General features: G+C 35.5%; 1 long non-coding RNA gene across 1 annotated transcript in view; it reads left to right on the forward strand.

Annotated features, from left to right (window-relative positions):
• The window catches only part of LOC116574469, a 25,979-nt gene extending 9,628 nt beyond the window's left edge, over window positions 1-16,351 (forward strand). Inside the window, exon 3 of the long non-coding RNA XR_004279330.1 lies at window positions 16,260-16,351. This is a non-coding gene — a long non-coding RNA (uncharacterized LOC116574469). The remainder of the gene's footprint in view (window positions 1-16,259) is intronic.
• The last annotated feature ends 1,478 nt before the right edge of the window (window positions 16,352-17,829 follow it).

The following is a 17,829-nucleotide window of genomic DNA, read 5'->3' on the forward strand; positions in this document are numbered from 1 at the left end:
TATGTATTTATACTGTATGTATTTATATTATATATATCATTATATACATATATATTATTTACAATAACCAAATGATAGAAGGAGCTATTGTAAATAAATGCTGCTATAAAATAAGGATGCATGTATCTCTTTGAATTCATGTTTTTTTGCATTTTGGGGGGGGGGTAAATCCCGATAACATGATTACTGGATCATAGGGTAGTTCTACTTTTAATTTTTTGAGGAAACTCCATACTGTTTTCAACAGTGGCTACACCAGTTTGCATTCCCAACAGCGCAAGAGGGTTCCTATTTTACCACATCCTCACCAACACTCATTCTTTTTTTTTTTCCTTAAAGATTTTATTTATTTGACACAGAGAGAAAGCACACAAGTAGGAGGAGTGGCAGGCAGAAGGAGAGGGAGAAGGAGAAGCAGGCTTCCCGCTGAGCAAGGAGCCTGATGTGGGGCTCAGTCCCAGGACCTGGGATCATGACCTGAGTGGAAGGCAGATGCTTAACAGTCTGAGTCACCCAGGTGCCCTACCAACTCTCATTCTTTTTTGTGTTTTTGATTTTATTCATTCTGACGCTTGTGAGGTGATATCCTATTGTAGTTTTGACTTTTGTTTCCCTGATGATGAGTGATGTTGAGCATCTTTTCATGTGTCTGTTGGCCATCTGGGTGTCTTCTTTGGAGAAATGTCTGTTCATTTCTTCTGCCGATTTTTAAATTAGATTATTAGTTTTTTGTGGTGTTGAGTTGTATAACTTCTTTATATATTTTGGATACTAAACCTTTATTGGATATGTCATTTACAAATATCTTCTCCCATTCTATAGGTTGCCTTTTAGTTTTGCTGATTGTTTCCTTTGCCTTGCAAAAGTTTTTTTTTTTTTTTTGATGTAGTGCCAATAGTTTATTTTTGCTTTTATAATTCCGTTGCCCCAGGAGACCTATCTAGAAAAGTGTTACTATAGCCAATGTCAGAGAAATTATTGTTGGAATTTTTATGATTTCGGGCCTCACATTTAGGTCTTTAATCCATTTTGAGGTTTTTTTTTTTTTTTATGTACGGTATAAGGAAGTAGTCCAGTTTCATTCTTTTGCATGTGGCTGCTCAGTTTTCCCAGGACCATTTGTGGAAGAGATTACCTTGTTCCCATTCCATATTCTTTCTTGCTTTGTCAAAGATAAATTGACGTATAATTGTGGGTTTGTTTCTGGGTTTTCTATTTTGTTCTATTGATCTATGTGTCTGTTTTTGTGCCAGTACCATACTGTTTTGATTACCATAGCTTTGTAATATAACCTGAAATCTGGAATTGTGATGCCTCCAACTTTGCTTTTCTTTTTCAAAATTGCCTTGGCTATTCAGGTCTTTTGTGGTTCTATATACATTTTAGAATTCTTTCTTCTAGTTCTGTTGAAAAATGCTATTAATATTTTGATAGGGATTGTGTTAAATGTATAGATTGCTTTGGCGACTGTGGACATTTTAGCAATATTTGTTCTTCCAATCCATGATCATGGAGTGTCTTTCTATTTGTTTCTGTCATCTTCAATTTCTTTCATCAGTATTTATAGTTCTCAGAATACAGATATTTCTCCTCTTTGGTTAGGTTTATTCTTAGGCATCTGATTATTTTTGGTGCAATTGTAAATGGGATTGTTTTCTCAATTTCTCCTTCTGCTGCTTCACTATTACTATATAAAATGCAACAGATTTCTGCATGTTGATTTTGTATCCTGTGACTTTACTGAATTCATTAATCAGTTCTAGTAGTTTTTTGGGAGGGTCATTAGGATTTTCTACATATAGTATCCTGTCATCTACAAATTGTGAAAGTTTTACTTCTTCCTTACTGATTTGGATATGTTGGTGTTCCCATTTTAAATTTTTTGAGGGAAATCCATACCATAAAAACAATTTTTAAAAAATATAAACAAAGTCTGAAGTGAGACAGATATTAATTTAGGCCCAAAACATCCATTACCGGCTGTGTAGATTGAAGAATTTATTTATACTCTGTGATCTAAGTTCCTCACCTGCAAACTGTGAGTAATATTAGTATTGTATGAATAAGAAAAAAATACATAAAACACTTAGTACACAAAGCAATCCCTGAATTCTTTCTCATTTTGTTGTCTCTTTTTTCCTCTCATAACTTTTTTTTAATATTTTATTTATTTACTTGATAGAGAGAGAAAAGTCACAAGCAGGCAGAGAGGCAGGCAGAGAGAGGGGGAAGCAGGCTCCCCGCTGAGCAGAGAGCCTGATTTGAGGCTCGATCCCAGGACCCTGAGATCATGACCCGAGCTGAAGGCAGAGGCTTAACCCATTGAGCCACCCAGGTGCCCCCTCTTCCTGCACTATTTATAGTGACTTCTTTCCATCAGATATGCTTATTATTTTTCACTGCTCAAAAATTCTATCTTCCCTCAGTCCAGCTTCCTTCCTTCCTCCACGTCTTGAAATCCCTGCCTATTCTTCCTGTGCTTCCCCCCTCACACCTAACTCCATCCCCATGCTTCAGGGATCTGCCTGCCAGCCTTCCTCCACTCCAGAAATGGGCCCTTCCCAAGGTCCTGTCATCTTCCCTTTGTCAATTCAGTGGCCACTTTTTGGTCTCTTAACCTTTCTGTTCTTGGAAAGCTTTCTTCTCATGGCTTCTGCTGCCTTGTCTATGGATGCTCTCCCAAGTCTCAGGCCAGGCCTTCCCAGTCTTCCTTGTGGGATCCTTTGTCTCTTTGGCCCTTAAATGTCAGTCTTCTTCTGGCTTCAGTCTTTGGCCCCCTTGTCTTTTGGCTCCAATAGTACAACATCTCCTCAAAGAGTTCCTTCCCTGAACACTGGGTCTAAAACACAGAGAATGACTCTGTGTTTTATTGTTGTGTTTACCTGTATATTGTCTACCCCCAGAACATCCCCCTCTGGATTATAGCTCAGTGAGCAAAAAACCTGCATTTTTGGTGCTTTTCCCCCAGTGCTGATAGTGAATGACCAGTTTGATGAATGAGTGAACTCTGCATATTCTTCCTGAGCCATTGCTTTATTTCAAGCATTACCTTCCACTTTCATGATAATGACATCCCCCAATAAGACGGATTTCGTTCTCTCTAAAGCTCTGTGGACACATGACAATTTGCTATGAGACATGGGATATATCCCTTGGGTATATCATAATCACTTCAAACTCATCTTGTTCAGGACTGGCCTAATTTTCTTCACTCTTTCTCCTATGTTCCCAGTTCCTCTTCCAGTGTCCCAGACAAAATACTAGGTGTTATCCTTGACTCCTCCCTGTCCTTCACCTTCTCCATGATATCAAGGACTGTGATTGGTCCATCTACCTCTGAAATATCCCTATAGCCAACCCACTTCTCTCCACCCACTACCTACAGCCTACTCTAAACCATCATCACCTTCTGACATCTGGATGGCTACTATTTTCTCCTGTTTTCTCAGCTTCTGTTGTTACTACCAGTTAACTCATCTGCAGTAGAGCACCAGTATTCTGGGTCATTCTAAAATACAAATCCAATAAAGACAAATTCCTACCTAAAAAAAAAAAAAAAAAAAAAAAAAAAAAAAAGTTCACTAGCTTCTCATTACCCTGAAGGTGAAGTATGAACACCGTGAATAGCTTGTAAGATCTTCATGAACTTGTCCCTATTCAATTTCCAGCAGTGTATCTCTTTCTGCCTCTCTTACCTATTACACTGTGGCCACTTAGTGTCACATCCACACTCAGTTCCTCAGATGCAATATACTTTTTCTTGTCACTGGAGCTCTTCCCATGCTGTTCTTTCCCCCATTCACATCCTGTGCTGTTCTTTTTGTCAGGTTCAGGGAGCCATTCCCTTCCTAGTTTAACTTCTTTTTCATCAATGCTTACCTTAAGTATTATTACTTCCAGGACACGTTCTCTCACCTTCTAAGGACGGCTTATTGTCTCTTCCATATGGTCTCAAAAACCCCTACCATACCATTATGCTAGTTAAACACTGAAACAAGTAAATTTCAAATATTCAGTCATTTAACAAAATAGCAGTTTATTTCTTGCTTGAATGACAGACCAATGAAGATGCTCCTGGTCTGTGGGGACAAGGAAGAAGAGCACTCATTATGCACTTTGTGTGCTGGTGAAAGTAACAACTGTGGGGACTTTAACACTTCCAGTTACTTTGAAAGCTTCACAGGGATGTGGTGCAGATTTCAATCTCAGGGACATTAGCATTGCATTTTAGTCCTCTAGAGATAGGAAGTGCTTTCAATTATGAAATTCTAGCTCCAACCTGAAATTTTAGTCTATGTTGTGGTTTCAAAGACATGGCTAAATATTTTGCCTCAGATAAGATATTGGATATTATGTGGCTTGAAGAGGTATCAATCAGAGAAAAGTAATAGTCAAAAAGTCAACATCACTTCTGACTTTCCAGTGCCCTGAGTTCTTATAAGGTCTTTAGTCCAGTTATATCTCTGCAACTCATCACGTGTGACACCTTGAACAGCTAGTTGGCTCTTTGGTCTCCATTTTCCCCATTTGCAGCAGTTACATTTATAATTTCCAGTACCTCTGCAAGTTCTGACTCTCAATTTTTTTTTCATTTATTCATTCTTTTATTCATTTACTTAACAACTATCATTGAATGTCTACTACGTATAAGGCACTGTTCTGGATATAGCAGTGAACAAAAACAAAATCCATACTTCTCGGAACTTATATTCTATGAATCTCCTTCTTCATCATTAACAAAATATAAATTATGACTCAACATTATGCAATTTTATGATGCCTTAGTTGACTGTGACTTGTATTTCTTGATTTTTCTATATCTAAAATGAATCCTCAATTGATAATATCCTGGGTTAGTGAGGGTATGGAAAGAGGAATGAGTAGTCTCAGCCTATAGGTAGGATGTAAATTGAGTTAGCCATTTTTGAGGATGGTTTGGAGATTATCTACCAGAATTTTAAATGCACATGTATTTTGACCCAGAAATTCCCTCTGTGAGGGACTTCTTTTGGAAATAATCACACACGTTCATAAAAGTGTATCACTAGTAATACGTTTGACTTATAATATCAGTGTTTGTTGTCAAAAACACACATTTGGAGATCCACTAAATATCCGTATTTAGATAAATAGATAAATATATTATAGCATACTATACTAAGAAATACACTAAAATCATTAAAAAGAATGATACAGTGCTAACATGGAAAAATAACCAAGGCATATTTTGTTTGATAAAAACTCACAGAGCTTATATACAATGATCCCAATTATAATTTTTAAATTCTACAAGAAGATATATATCGATTGCTACTTCTGCTAATAGCAAAAGAATAAACTGGTTATATGAACCCTCTCTTCAAATAAAAATTATACAAATAGGATAAAAATAAAAAATTAAGACAGTGGGACATCCAAAAGTGGACCGAAAATTATGGGAAAAAAACCCCCACATCTTTATAGGTAAATATGCCAGAGATAAGACTGAGGGATGGAAAAGCAGATGGAAATTTAAAGGGGAAATCTTAGCAGTAAGAGAGGAAAAGAAAAAATGAAATTCAAAGTGTGAATATAAACTTTTCCTAAACCCATTATGGCTGAAATCTACAGATATTGGAGGAGATCTTAGGGATCTAATAAATAAGCATGCAGAATTGTATCTACTCCTGACAGATAAAATTACATTAAAAGACTATCTAATAACCAAAATATGGATGTCAGAGGGCTTTGAAATGCTGAGGGGGGAAAATGTCAACTTAAGAATTCTGTATCTGGGCACCTGGGTGGCTCAGCTGTTTAAGTGGGTGACTCTTGGTTTTGGTTCAAGTCATTGTCTCAGGATCCTGAGCAAGCCCCACGTCAGGTTCCACACTCAGTGGGGAGTCTGCCTGTGTGTTCTCTCTTTCCCTCTGCTACTGCAAACACCCCCACTCCTGTTCATTCTTTCTCTCTCTCTCTCTCAAATGAATAAATAAAATGTAAAAAGGAAAAAAAAAAAAAGGAGGGATGGTAAGTGAAAATATACTGTTGTTAAGATTCCTATATTGTACCTGAGGCCAGTCAATATTAATTCTAAGTAGCCAGGATTATGTTAAATATTATAATATATAGGTAAAAAATAAAAATAAAGCAAAGGGTTATAGCTAGGAAACAATGAAAGTGGAATACTACAAAATATCTGATCTTAAAATAAAAATGAAGAAAGAATAGAGAAACAAAACCATAGATGAGGCAAAAGAACAAATTCAAAATTCAAAAGAACACATTCAAAATACAACCACTACACCATTATACCACTGCAGATTCTACAAATATTTAAAATATATTAAGAAATTATTATGAACAACTTTAGGCCAACAATATTTTTTTAATTTTATTTATTTGACAGACAGAGATCACAAATAGGTAGAGAGGCAGGCAGAGAGAGAGAGAGGAGGAAGCAGGTTCCCCGCTGAGCAGAGAGCCCGATGTGGGACTCGATCCCAGAACCCTGAGATCATGACCTGAGCTGAAGGCAGAGGCTTAACCCACTGAGCCACCCGGGCACCCTAGGCCAACAATTTTAACAACTTAGATAAAATGGATGAATTTCTTGAAAGACACAAACTACCAAATGTGTAGGAAGAAACAGATAACCTGATTAAAGTATTAAAAAAATTAACATATATTTATTACAGAAAATTTATCCATAAATAAAACTCCTTGTTCCAGTAGTATAGTTCATGAAATGATTAAGGAAGCTATAGTACCAATTCTACACAAATTCTTCCAGAAAATAAAAAAGTACAGAATACTTTCTAATACATTCTATGAGGCAAGTATTATCCTGATAACAAAACCTGGCAAAGATATTACAAGAAAACTGCAGACCATGTCTTTCATAAATAAACCTCAAAATTCTAATAAAAATTTTAGCAATATAAAAATACATAAAAATTGTAACACATCATAGTCAATTGATATTTATTCAGGAATGCAAGGTTGATTGAATATTTAAAAATCATTCAGTGAAACATACCAGATTACCAGACTGAAAAAGGAAAACTATATGATTGTATCAATAGATACAGAAAAGGCATTTGACAGTATCCGGCATCCATTCTTGATAAAATTTGCAGCAAACTAAGAGTGGAAAGGAATTTCCTCAATCTGAACAAGTGCATCCCTGAAAAAATTACAGCTACACCATACTAACGGTAAAAGACTGAATGTGTTCTCACTAAGATCTGAGATAAGGAAAGGATATCCACAATTGCCACTTCTATTCTATATTGTTCTAAAAGATCCTGGCCAGTGTCAACAAGGTAAGAAACATAAATTATGCATCTAGATTGGAAAGGAAAAAAGTAAAACTATCATTCTTTTTACATTCAACATGATCAACTATGTAGAAAATCCAATGGGAACCTATAAAAAAATCACTAGAACATGAATATAGCATGTTTACAGGAAAGAGGTCAATATTCAATAATCAATTGTATTTCTATACATTAGCTACAAATAATTAGAAATTGAAACTTTAAAAGAAGTGTCATTTCTAATACAACAAAAAGTAAGAAATAATTAGGGATAATTAACAAAATGCACATTAACAAAATAAGTGCATCACTTGTATGCTGAAAATGATAAAACATTGGTCAAGGAAATTAAAGAAGATCCAAATAAATGGAGAGACATACCATGTTCATTGACTGAAAGCATTAAATGTTATTAAGATATCAACTCATCCTAAATGGATATACAGATTCAACACAATCTCATTCAGAATTTCAGCAGACTTTTTTTGTATAAATTGCAAAACTGACACTGAAATTTATATGGAAATGCAAAGGCCTAAAATAGTCAAAACAACTTAGGAGAAGAGTAAATTTGATTTCAAGACTTTTTGTAAGTCACAGTAGTCAAGAAGGTGTGATGTTAGAATAAGCTAGGCAAATAGATCAATGAAGCAATAGAGTACAGAAGTAGAATGACCTATATAATCAATTGATTTTTGACAAAATTGTTGAAGTAATTAAGTGGGGAAAGAAAATCATTTTAACAAACGGTGCGGAAATACCTGCAAAGGATTTAACGTAGTGAGAATTAATTCTGAAAAAGAAGAATGAAACTAGAGAACTTCTATGTAAATATATTTCAGGTAATTTTTTTGACAAAAATCTACCAACGGGGAAAAGAAAGTCTTTTCTTAAAAAAAAAAAAAAAAGATGTATTTATTTATTTTAGGGAGAGAGCACACCCTCATACTCCTTTAAGGAGGGGAAGGGGCAAAGGGGGCAAGAGAGGGAAAGAGAATCCCAACAGACTCCCAGCTGAGCACAGAGTCCAAAGCAGGGCTCAGTCTCATGACTCTGAAATCATGACCTGAGCTGATACCAAGAGGCAAACACTCAACCACCTATGCCACCCAGGCGCCCCCAAGAAAGTCTTTTTTAGTAAAGGAAAGTGATAGAAAAAAACCCAATATCTATATTTTAAAAATAAACTTCAGGGCGCCTGGGTGGCTCAGTGGGTTAAGCCACTGCCTTCGGCTTGGGTCGTGATCTCAGGGTCCTGGGATCGAGTCCCGCATCAGGCTCTCTGCTCAGCAGGGAGCCTGCTTCCTCCTCTCTCTCTCTGCCTGCCTCTCTGCCTACTTGTGATCGCTCTCTGTCAAATAAATAAATAAAATCTTTAAAAAAATAAAAAATAAAAAATAAACTTCAACCCCCATGTCACTCTGTAGAAGAAAATTAATTTAAGATGGATCATAGCCTTAAATATAAGCAATATGTAATTATACAGCTTCTAGAAAAAAAAGAGATATTCTTAGAGAGGGCTCCAAAAACCCTAACAATAATAGTAAAAATATTGATAAGTTGGACTTCGTGGAAATTAAATTTTCTGCTATTCAAGAGCCATTATTGAGAAAATGAATAACAACTTCTTATAAAATTTCTCCAGTCTGTGACTGGAGAAAATTTTTACAATTAACATTAATATATTAATATGTAAATATATATTAATATATAAATATATATACATATATTAATAATTGAGAAAATCCTATTTTTAAAATAGGACACAAAATTTGAACAGACATTTCAGAAAAAAATTAATAGCCGGCAAGCACAAGAAAAGTAGCTGAACATCGTCAGTCATCTGGAAAAGGCAAATTAAAACCACTATGTGCTACAATTTCACACTCACTAGAATGGCTTAAAAAAAAAAAAAGGAAGACTGGCAATAACAAATGTAGGGAGCATATGGAGCAGTTGAAATTCTCATACATTGCTCGTGGAAACGTAAAAAACGTACAAGCAACTTGGAGAACTATTTGGCAGCTTCTTATAAAATTAAACATACATGTCCCCTATGACTCAGCAGTTACATTCCTAGGTACTTACCAAGAGAAATGCAAACACATTTTAACTAAAGGACTTGTAAAAGAATATTCACAGCATTCTTATTCACGATAGCCAAAAACTGAAAAAACACACATGTCAATCAACTGGGAGAGTAGATAAACAAACTGTGATATATTCAGGGAATAGAATACTTCTCAAGGAAAAAAAAAAAGTTTAAAACTATTGATAATTGCAAAATATGCCTAAATCTTACAGATATTAATCTGATTGCAGCAAAAGAACAAAAAAAGAACACTTACTGTTGGTGAGAAAATTTTGGCTCCATGACCTTGGTCGTGTTGTTATGCTTGTGAATATGTTACATTACTTGGCAAAGGGACTTTGCAGGTGCAATTGAGGTCACTCATCAGTTGACTATAAAATAGGGAGATTATTCAGGAGGCCCAGTTAATCATATGAGCCCTTAAAAGCGGAGGCTGAAGGGGAAGTCAAAGAGATTCAAGGCTTGAGAGGAACTCAGACTGGTTTGAAGCTGGAGGGGTCCATGTGAAAAGTGTGAGAAGGAAATTGATTCTACCAACAACCAGTGTTTAGAAGAGGATCCTGAGCCCCATGCGAGAATTCAACACCTTGATTTTGGCCTTGTAAGACTCTGAGCAGAGAATTGAGCCATGCAATGACAGAGTTCTTTAACCTATAAGAACTGTGAGATGATAAATGTCTGCTGTTTTAAGCCGCTAAATTTGTGGCAAAGTTTTACACAGAAATAGGTAGAACTAACGCACTGGATAATTTCATTTACTTTAATTACTAGAACAGCAAAACTAATCTACAATAATAAAAGTCACAAAATAGTTGCTTTTAAAAGGAGAGGAATAACTCAAAGGGACACAAGGAAAATCTCTGGGGTAATAGAAATGTTCTATATGTTGTTTTACATGGTAATTGTATGGTTTATGAAATCATCAAAACTCATTAAACTTTATATCTTCATCAACAACAAAGAAATGCAATGCCCAGTAGAATGGCAAAAAAACAAACAAACAAAAAACAAACAAACAAAAAAAAAAAACACACAAAAACAAAAAAAAACAAAAACACGAAACCAAAGAACAAAGAACTGACTATAAGTGTTGGCAAGAATGTGGAGCATTGCTGAAGAGTATAAAATGGTACAACCAATTTGGAGAATGTTTGGCAAATTCTCATAAAGTTAAAGATACATTCTCCCCATAACCTAGCAATTCCACTCACAGGAATTTATCTAAGAAAACTGAAAGCTATGTCCACACAAAGATTTGCCCAACAGTGTTCAAAGCGGTCTAAGCCATGATAGCCCAAAATGAAAAAATAACCTAATGTCCACCAGTGGGAGAATGGCAAAACTATTTGTAAAATTTGTATTATATCCATACCATGAGTACAATGCCTACTTGGCGGCAAAAAAGGAGTGGTATGACAACATGGATGAATCTTTAAAATGGTATATGGGAGCAAAATAATTTCTGCACAGAAGAATGAATACTGTTGATTCAATTTTTGTGAAGTCTGTGAGCAGTAAAAACTAGCTATGGTGATAAAAATCAGATAATGGTTGCCTCTGGGTTTGGGAGATGGGTAATGAATTGGGAAGGACCAGGAAGAAACTTCTGGGTGATGGAAGTATTCTCTATTTTATTTTGGATAATGATGACACAGGAGGAAGTAATGAACAATTGTTAGACTAATAGCATAATGTATACGCTTGTCAAATCACTAAATTGTACACATGAAACTAACGTAACATTGTGTGTTATCTATACTCAAATTGACACCACCACCAAAATTATTATACTGAATATTTAAATTCTGTGCACTATGTATATACACACATATATATGTATATTTATATATAAAATTGTATCTCATTATTGTATCTCATTAAAAATAATATTGTATCTCATTAAAACTTAAAAAATCCCAAGGAGGCAAGGAAATTATTTATTTCATTAGAATTTACTCTCAATGTAGTTCATTGAGTGCCTACTATTTGCCAGCCCTATGCTGAGCCTTCACACTGGAAGGCCATTTTGTTGTGAGATTCTTTGTCCTGTTGTCTGACAAATGTGCTTCAAACCAGACATATTGCCTTCCTTAAGGACAAATTTTATACTCTCAAACAGGTCTTTCTTATATCACTAGTGGAAAGTTACATATTATAATTATACTACCAACCTGAAGCATTTGTATTCCCCAGCCACTACAGTATGAAACAAAATGTAGCTTATTTTCATAGGAACAGAAATTGTGTATCTGAGAAATGATTTAATTTAATGTTCTGAGTCGGACCAAACTGTATGGGTGTGTAAGCTTTGAGATTAAAGTGAAGAAAGGTAACGAGATTTATATTCCTTTTGCCATTTTTACTCTGGCAAGTTGTCTGCCATGGATTACTTACTAACCGCTCCCACCCTTGCTGATACCATCCAAGAGGTTTTTAATATTATATTGTGGTGATTGTTGTAAAGATTTGAAAGTTTGATGGAGATGAGGGGGATTATTATAGAAACATAAAGTTTACCTAAAAATTCCATTTTGCTTCATGTAAAGGATTTTGCTTCAAAATTTAAAGCAGCTCCCTAAAGGGGGAATACAAATGAGAAATAAACATATGACAGAAGTTAAGGTATTCTAATAATAAAAGGAAAATAAATTATAAATTCGATGCCATGTTTTTACCTCTCAGATTATCACCTGTTTAAAAGTGACATTATCTGGATTTGGCTAGGATGTACTGGGGTTGCTAGTGGAAATATAACGTGGTGCAGTTTTTGAAGGGCAATGAGGCCTATGTATCCAACCGTACAAAGGCAGGTGGCCCTCCCTTGTTCATGCTGTCGTGCTTAACTGAAACTTAATCACATGAGAACCATATAAAGAGTGTCTGTATTGCTTTAGATACAAAAATCCCAACTCCCAAGAACCTATTTTTAGAGAAAAGGAGGGATACCTGGAAAGATTAACTATATTTATTGGGACATTATTTATAATAAAAAATGGGAAATAATCCACAATAATCCAACAATTAGGGAATTGGTTAGACAAATTATGCTGCTCCCATATAGTGGAATGCTATACTTCTGTAAAAATCATGTTTTCAAACAACAGCCAAAGACATTTGGAAATGCTTAGGATATAATATTCAATAAAAAAGCAGGATGCAAAAATTATATACAGAGTGATCTCAGTTTTATGTTCTTCTTTGGAATCGTGCTCCCAAGGAATATATACACATGATACTATTTTAAATTGAACCAAAATGTTAAGAAGGCTTTTTCTGAGTCATGAGATTATGGGTAATCTGTAATTTTTCTTATAAATTTCTATGCTTCACCAATCTTTGTAATGAAGCTATACACTTTATGATCCATTTTAAAAATCTGGGACTATATAGAGTAAAATTTAAAGTTTCCACCCTACATCCCTATACAGAGGTGACTATCCAACCATTTTCTGGGTTCTTGCGTATGCATAAAGTATGTATCCATATTTTAAAAATGACCGTTGAGGTATAAGTTACACACAATAAACTGCATCTATTTAAATTGTACAGTTTAATAAATTTGACAGTTGTGTCTCCCTATTAAACTGGCACCGTAATCGAAACATAAAACATTCCTATCACACCCAAATTTTGTTCATGTCCCTTTGCAACCCAATGGCCCCTCCACTGATTGTATTTTTTACCATAGATTTTCTTTTTCTTAAACTTTATATACATGAAATTATATAGTATGTATTCCTTTGCATTTAGTTTATTTTACTCATCATTTTGGTTTTGAGATTCGTCTGTGTGGTTGTAAATATAAGCAGTCCTCTTTTCTTTGCGGAGTGGTATCTAATTGCATAGATACACTACATTCTGTTTATGGATTCACCTGCTGAAACATTGGGGTTATTTCTTGTTTTTAACTAATTCAGAAATCTCTTCTATTATCATTTGTGTCTAATATTTGTGTAGACATATGTTTTTATTTTTCCTGGGTACACACCTAGGAGTATGTATTAGTCTGAGTTCTCCAGAGTAAAAAGAAACAATTAAATAGCTAGATAGCTAGATAGCTCAATAGACAAATCTATAGATAAATTTATAGATCTGTATATCTATATATCATACAGACATATATGTATACACATATATTATACATATATGTATATGCATAATACCAAATGTGCATATGTGTAAAATGTATGCATAATATGTATATGTATAATACATAATAAAGTGATCTGTGACACTGAGATCTGAGACAAAGATATACTTTGTCTATCTTCATGCCAGAACTACTGTTCTGATTAATGCAGCTTCATCCTCAGCTTTGAAATAAAGAAGTGCCAATTCTCCAACTCTGTTCTTCTTTTTCAAAGTTATTTTGGCTATTTTAGCCTCTTTGCAATCCTATACGCACTTATTATTTTTTTTCCTATATGCATTTTAGAATTAGCTTGTGATTTCAGACAAAAGAGCCTTTGGGATTTCAGTTGGGATTGTGATGAATCCATAGATCGGTTGGAGACAATGGCATCTTAATATTAAATCTTTCATCCATGAACATGGTTTCAGTATTTATCTATCTTAAAGTATCAAATTCTGCTTATATATATGATATATAATATATATACATAAAATATAGATAAATTTTATATAATTTATTAGTAAACATAAATATTACATATCTGTGATATGTAATATAGATATAGATATAGATAAAATATATAGATACCTAATATGTAGATAATATATTGATAAATTTATATGTAGATATCAGCAGTGGGTACACACATTGTTAAAAATACTAGACACTGTTGAAATATAGAGCAAATTTTATGTTGATGTTTTTTCTTTTCTATTCACTACTTAAAAATGTTACTCTACTATCTTCTGGCCTCCATTTTTCTTTCTAAAGTAAAGCAGTCATCATTCTTACTGATATTCTGAATGTAACATGTATTTTTTTCCTTGGGACATTTTTAGGGTTTTCTTTCCACTTTTGGTTTTCAACAGTTTGACTGTGATGTGCCTGGATGTGTGTTTTCTTGTATTAGGGAAGACTTGATGTACCCCTGGGGGATATTCTTCAGCTCTCCTGCCCTACCCCCAACTCTCCCTGTGCTATTCCCACACACTCAGAGCAGGCTGAGCGGGTGCAGACTGTTTTGGGAACCCTGTGAATCTTATCCATGATCACCAACCACATATAATCATTGACGGTGTGTTTAAAAGTAGGCTGGTCTCTTCCTTCCTTTTCTACAACACTTCTAAACTGTCCTAGAGATGAAAGCAGTTGTAAGACTCCTCTTCCAGAAAGTACTTGATTCTTTCTAAAATTTAGTCAATTGAGTTGTCTTTGCCTCATGATTTCTCTGATAGGTATAAAAACAAGTAAACAAAAACAGCAACAAATCCAGCTGTGATTTTGCAGCATTCCTGGCTATTCTCCTTTTCAGGATAAGAATAAGAGACTTGTAACTTGCGGTGTCTTATATGGAAATTAACTCTTACCCTCCCAGTAGATATGCATTGTCCTCAGATTGTGTACTTGTCACAAGGTTACGTGAAACACACACATACACACACACACACACACACACACACACACTCCTTTTAAATGTGGCTAAAGAATGCTTGAAAACCTCAAAGTTCAAAATCCATATTAAATGTGAAGGAGCTTAAACTTTCCTTAGTCTTCAAAAATGCCCTTTAAGATCTCCCATATTTGTGATGGACTTAGTATAACATAAATGTTTGTTGAATGCCTACTATGTGCTAGGGACCATCTCAGGGCCTGGAGTTGCGGGATAAAAGTCCCATGGAGCTTATATTATAGTGGACTTCTAGAAAAACAAAAGGATCATGATTTAGAGGAGAGAACTCCCATAACGTGCAAGTTCACCATGGTTTAACATTTGAAACAGCTATTTCAGGAGCCAAATTATTAAGGATAATTTGTTCCAGATCTCTGCTGAAATAAACAATGCTTCTGAGTTCTGTACAGATGTGTTGCCAGCAGGGAGCCGCCTGATTCTATCAGTTTCTAGACATCTTTCAGCAAAGTCAGAGCTCCGCATGGAAAGCTGAGCATTCAGGGCCTCTGTGCTGTTCAGCCATGCCCTGGGGTCACAGGCTAATAAGGGGATTACACTCTTCTCTGGGTGTAATTTTTTTCATTGGTGACAGATTTAATGTGGATAATAATGCTCACTTAATAAGCAATCCAGTGTAATTTAACAGAAGTTATGAATATAAGTTAAAATGAATCTTCATCTGCGTTGTGTCTATGCACAGAAGAACAGTGAGCAAAGAGCTAACCTAGAAATAGTTACACCCTGAATTATGTCATTGCATTCATTTCTTCTACTTAAACTTCTGAGACTATGAAAAGTGGAAAAATGCATTTCATGATTTGGGTATGCTTTTTTTTTTTTAAGATTTTATTTATTTATGTGACAGACAGAGATCACAGGGAGGCAGAGACGCAGGCAGAGAGAGAGGAAGGGAAGAAGGCTCCCTGCAGAGCAGAGAGCCCAATATGGGACTCAATCCCAGGACCCTGAGGTCATGATCTGAGGCTTTAACCCACTGAACCACCCAGGCGCCCCTTGGGTATGCTCTTAATAGCTTAAGTCAAATGATTGTACTAGTCACTAAACATCAGAAGACATGAAATCATGTTTACCTTTTAGTTTATCGACTAAAGTGTGTTCAGCAAACTTTCTTTGATGTTCCAGATTATGAATAGTTTAGGCTTTGTACACTGTCCAGTCTCTGCCACAACTACTCAGCTCCGCTATTGTAGTGCAAAAGCAGCTATAGACAATAGGTAAATAAACGAGCATGGTTGTGTTCTAACAAAACTTTATTTACAAAAACAGGCAATGGGCTGGATTTGGCCTGTGTCCCAACCGTTGAACAGAAGAGTTGACAGCATTGGAGTTGGAGTTAGAATCTCCAGAAGAAATTACAGGTAATGTGTAAAATGTGTTGATCCATGGCTGGTTATAGGCAAAAATCAATGGCTGTTGGTGTGTTATACATAAAATATGACTCTATCATGCAGATGTTTCCAGACCTATATGATTGGATTTATGAGTAGTTATCATGTCAGTACATAATGATGCTGTGTCTGAGGGTAGCCACGGAGATGGATTCTCAATGGACTCTGCCTTAGTAGCTATCCTCTGAATGGAGAATAATTAATTAAATTAAGATCACCTCAGAGTTATTCGAAGTTATAGATGTTTTCAACACCATTCCTTCATTCAGCCAGCACTGATATTGTTCACATCATGATGGGATCTGGGGATTCAAAGATAAACAGAAAATAATATCTGCTCCCAAGGGCACACAGTCTAGTGACAGAAAGTGATGAAAAACTAATAATTAGTGGGGTTTAATAAGCTCGATAGTAAAAGAGTGAACAAGGTACTCTGATATGGGGAAATGGAAGCTCTCAACTTTCCTGAAAATGTTAAGGAAGACTATGAAAAAGAGGTCATTTATCTGGTCTTTAAAGACTGAGTGTTTTCCAGACAGACAAATGGAATAGACAGTTTAAGACAAAGAGGCAATTTCATTTCACTTTCTTCACTTTTTCTTAACTCCTTGTCATCTGACTTCTGTCTCCACAACTTAAACTATTCTCTCCTGAAGGATTACAATCCATTAACTGTTTCTCAGACTGCATTTTCTCCTGGACTGGATTGTATCATTTCACATGATTACTCACTATCTCCCCCACTCTTTTTTAAACAGATTCCTGTTTTTGGAAGACCACTTAACTTGAAGTGTGGAAAATACTTCAGGGAATACTGTGTTGTGTTATTCAAAGTAGGAAATGAGAGGGCCTGACCCAAGACTTGGAGTGCTAATAGAGAGGGGGAGTAAGTTCTAGAGTTATTAGAAAAACTGACCTCAGGGAGTAGGGACTGGTTGGAAGTGGCCTTGTGGGAGGTGGATATGGTGTGGCCCCACCAGACTAAACTTGGTGTCTTCAAACCTTGACTGAGCAATGGACTTCTCTCTCAGAGGTGCTTTCATCCCTGAACATATGATAAAACAGAGGCTAACATAATTTTACTCATTCTTTAAATTATTTTTATTTTATTTTGGGTTTTTTTTGTTGTTGTTTTTAATTTAATTTTATTTTATCAGTGTTCCAAGATTCATTGTTTATGCACCACACCCAGTGCTCCATGCAATCCATGCCCTCCATAATACCACCACCAGGCTTACCCATTCCCCCAGCCCCTCCCTTCCAAAACCTCAGTTTGTTTCTCAGAGTTCACAGTCTCTCGTGTTTTCTCTCCCCCTCTAATTTCCCCCAACTCATTTCTCCTCTCCATTTCCCCATGTCCTCCATGTTATTCCTTATGCTCCATAACTAAGTGAAACCGTATGATAACTGACTTTCTCTGTTTGGCTTATTTCACTCAGGATATTGTC

This window comes from Mustela erminea, chromosome 15 (genome assembly GCF_009829155.1).
Source record: "Mustela erminea isolate mMusErm1 chromosome 15, mMusErm1.Pri, whole genome shotgun sequence".
Lineage (NCBI taxonomy): Eukaryota > Metazoa > Chordata > Mammalia > Carnivora > Mustelidae > Mustela > Mustela erminea.